Genomic DNA, 4,857 nt, shown 5'->3' with positions numbered 1-4,857 from the left:
CTCAGCTGCCTGGTGTAACGCCTCCGAAAAAGACCTCAAAAAACTTATCGTACTCCAAAACAACATCTTGAGAAAACTCACGGGAGCCAGATGGTTTATCCGCAACAATGCCATTCATAGAGATCTTAATATTGACCGCTTTGACCATCATTTCAACAAATTAAATAGAAACTTCTTTATTAAAGCCGCCACCTGCAATACCGCAAATTTTAATGATATTTTCGACTGCATAAATCTCAAAGAGGATGCAAAAATTCGACCCATTGCACACTTCTACACTTCTGATATCATACTAACATTTAACAACACAAACACTCACTGACGGCCGGGTCTCTACTTAACAGAGCCACATTTACTTACACATATACACACATCCTCACAATCCTTTAACTCGCCCCCTCTTGTATGTATTTCCAAACTGTAAATATTCATTAGTGTTCATTTTCCCATTGTACTTTAATTTTACCTTTTTCATGTACATTTTTATTACTTATAATATTGTCATTGCCTAATAATGGCAAAGTGCCATTTTTCTTTTCTCAAGAACTCCATTTGCTCCCCAAACTTTAATTTTGTCATGTATGTCTCTAAGTTAACTTCAAGATGAATGGGAAAAGGGCCGTAAGGCCTCAGACGCCCAGTTCTACTACAACGAACGAACGAACGAGCTACATTTGGAGCAAAAATAGAGTTCACCGGTTTAGTAACTCGCCGTCAGCAGGATTTGGCTAGGTTTTGCAGCAAAACGTAATTTTCAAACGCATATAAAACTCTGATTTGATCGAACTTGTGATTGTTTTTTGTATTCATTATTTGAAAAATAATTTAGAGCTTAGAGAACTAAAAAAAATCACCTTTTCGAAATTCAAGGAAGATAACCGTTTTGTAACACGAGTTTCCATCATCAGGAATTAGTGAAATTGGGAATTAGTGAAAATTAAGTAATAGTAAAATAGTTAAGTAATTAGTAAACATTAACGATTAGAAAAAAGTAGGAAACCATCGATAAAAAATAAATAAAATTTTATAATTAACGAAAGTTTTTTAGATTTTTACACTGGTTGATGTATGTTATGAGTGATTTCTTAAATGAATTAATTTTTTTTTTAAATTCAGAATAAAACTATCTGTTCAAGTATCAAAAGAATAAAAAAATAATTTTTAATTCTCCTGAATATTCTACTGAAGACAAAGATTTTGTTTAATGATATTTAATATCTTTATAAAATTGAAGAGCTGAATGGATAAAGGTTTTTAAGTGAACTTTTTTGTAGATTTAAATGAATTCATTTTAAAATTTATGCATTTTTTTTTTACATACTCCAAAGTATCTCTGTTTTTTGTACATTTGTGAAGACAAAACCCACACAATTTTGATGATATATAGGTCATCCCAAAATTTTATTGATTGAGAATTGAGAAGAACATCTTTTCGTAGCGTTAAATCTCTAAAAATGCAGCTAGTAAAAAAAATCTAACAATTGAATTACATTAAATGTAACAGTTAGATGTACACGAGCGAATGTGATGCACGTGTATATCGCACAAGGCACTGCCTAAGTTTATTACCGATGACTAATTAATGATGAACATTAATATAATATCAGATACGAGAGATTATAAAACATTCTCTTTCGTTTTTACAGACAAAAAATCCTGATTCTTTTTTATTGCTTAAGCGAAAATCATCAAAAATTCGTTTTCTCATTAAAAATAAAAATCAGAATTTAAAAAAAAAATAAAGATTATGCCTTACCTTTATTTCTTGTCCACAGGCATCCAGATAGGTGGAATTTTATTTCTCTAATAATCTTTTAAACAGCTGGCGCCGATTGACTGTTTATCGTCTTCGAAGCTGCTTTCAATCCAAAAAGCGCTCAAAGAATGTTTTAATTACCATTTCCCATTGAGATCTGTGAAATTTAACCCCTTGCCTGCGACGCCCGAACTCTGATCAGGCATCGCAAATGCGCTTGGAATCCCCGACTTGAGTTCGGGTTAAAGAAAAATCGGTGCATCAATTCCGTGAATCCCGAACTCAGATCGTCCAATGCATAATATGTGATTTACCATTTTCCCAATGAATGGATTTCCAAGAGATTTTTATTTTTCCAGGAAAAGCTAGGCAACTTCGCGCCATTTGTAGGATTTTTGTTACTTTGCCGTCAGTTCAAAGGATTCTCAGGGACATAAAATTCATGACAGTTGATATGAATAATAATATTGTTGTATTAGTTTACATTAAATTTATCTTTAAAATTATGTCATTTGATTTATTTTGCCATGATCTGAGCAAAAATTACTGTAACCCATTAACATTTCCCATAAATGTGAAAATATTGAATCTAGTAATTATTTCGATTAAATTTTTTTTTCTTAAATTGTCTCTTTCTAACATTTTAATGATAATAACTATCAAAATTGAAAATAAAAAGAATTTCCATTTGTGGTAAGTTTTTATCAATATTCCATAGGTAAGGGTTTAAGACAGCAAAATGAATTATTATTCTGTAGTTAAACAATACAAAGATGAAATTTTTCCCCGAGAAGCGAAAATTCTTTCTGAAATATCACTGGGAAGTTTCTTTTACCAAGCTCTTCATTAATAATAACTTTTTCAGAAACGCCAATGAATTCATTAACCCCTTCCTTCACCCTCTATTAGTGTCTAACGCGCCAATAAGAATAAGGCTAATTCACTTCTTTTGCCCGGAAAATATTTCATTTCTCATTTTACACACCAGATGGCAGTACAAGGATATTTTTAAGGTAATTGTAGATAGTTAGTTTATTTTAAACTAGATGTCAGCACTAATCAAATACGTGTATAATATACATGAATAAAAAGAAATAGGCACTTTTACGACCATTTTCTTTGAAATTAACCAATCGTTAAGGGCCTTTTGCGTCGTGAAAGCCTTTTGCGACTAAACTCTTCAACAGTGAAAAATTAGTCAGAAACGTCATAAGACTTAGAACCTGCACTTGAACCTTTTTCCACTAAGCTCTTTATTTATCACAATTTATTCAAAAACGTCAGATTTTTTTTTCTCCAGCAATGGCACCTTGTTCAAAAACATCATAAAATTCATTTTACCTGTAGAGGATAATGACTCAGGCATTCTCTGGGTGGTGATGCACTGACTGAAGCTGTGACAGGACCTATCCACATGCTAGTTGGAGGGGGAAGAGAGTTTAGTGATTTGAAAAAAAAGAATGATTTTAGAACAATAGAATGACAAGTCTCGTTTTCAAATTATTCAGGAGAGCATCTTGGTGGCAGAAAACATGATATTTTTCATGAAGACTATAGGATGCTTTTATGCTATTTTACTGTAAAAAAAATTTGCGAATAATTATCAAATACCCACCTGGAAAATATACTAAAGCAAAGTTGAATGTCTCAAATATTGTTATGTTTGGAAAGTGTGGATTATCACTGTATTGTCCCAGATTTTTTCAATTGTATCAGTTATAATAAAAAATTATCCAATTTTCCAAATTATCTAATTATTATTCAAGATGGTTTAAATCTTTTCCACCTTACGTTACTTTTAAGCAATTCAACTTTGTAAGGCGATATTTAGGATATATTTTAAATAATAATTTCGACATTACATTTCCATAATTTTTCACTATATTTTTTAACGGAATTTGTTTGTTTTTTGAGAAAAGGTATGGAATGAATTAAAAAAATAGAAAGGAAATAAAAATAGAAGGAAAAAAAAACCTATCCCGTCTACCTCAGAGGACATATTACGACAATATTGTGGTCGATATGAACAGGTGAGCGGGTTTGCTCTTTTTGACTAGCTTCTTCTTGCACTCATAAAAAAACACAAGAAACCACAGCAGTGGCGGCAGTCCTAGAGCGAGCCAGGAGCAGGATTCGAACCTGGGTCGCAGCGACATTTTCCCCTAAGCCGTCAGTTTAAATTGACCTATCGACATTAACAAAGATCAAAAAATATAACTCTCCCGGTCACCGTGGCTTGTAAATAATAGTAAATGGCATTCAATATTTTAGCATACAGTAAAACCTTTTTTTTGTGCGGTGGATAGGGACCGCATAAAAGAAATCGCGCAAAACAAAATTCGAAAATTTTATAAATTCTGACATGTAATAAACAAGTTTGTACCATATACCACCAAAAAAACTTTTTTTATGCGGTTGATAGGGACCGCATAAAAAAAGTCGGACTCAGAAAATACATCAATGATTTATGAAATAGATAAGAGAATGTTTGCAATAAAATTAAATTAGACCTAAAGAAATTTTAAAAATATTTAATTCTTCATTGTACATATACATGTAGAAGTTTTCAAATTATACATTAAATAGTTTGCTGCTACTCGTCGTAATCCAAAACGCGCATCTTATTGGAATGAATTGGTTGAAAATCGCTTGAAGATAGGATTTCAATTGATTTGTTTTTTGGTACCACAAAGTCAGAGATCAGATAAAATAAAATAAAAATCATAAAAACTACATATAAATAGAAACAAAAGTAATTAATTTGTTTACCTTTAATCTCACTATAAAATGAATCCTTAATCTAATGAATTGTGTATAAAACTTTGAATACGAAGCGTATAGTATTTGAGATACACGCAGACGAGAATTTACAAAATAAAAATAACGGTTTAATTGGGTATAATATGAAAAAAACACAACTACTTCGATTTAGTAGGAACAACATATGACGCAATGCTAAACGAATGGAATTTAGTTGTTGTTTATTTAGTTATTGTTATTAGTAGTTGTTGTTATTTGTTTTAGTTGTTGTTGTTTATTTAGTTGTATTTAGTTTCAATAACTTTTCTTTATAATGCAATAAAATCTGGCGAGCAGCTATT

The sequence above is a fragment of the Parasteatoda tepidariorum genome, chromosome 7, assembly GCF_043381705.1.
Source record: "Parasteatoda tepidariorum isolate YZ-2023 chromosome 7, CAS_Ptep_4.0, whole genome shotgun sequence".
NCBI lineage: Eukaryota > Metazoa > Arthropoda > Arachnida > Araneae > Theridiidae > Parasteatoda > Parasteatoda tepidariorum.
Note: the sequence above shows the minus strand (reverse complement) of the source record.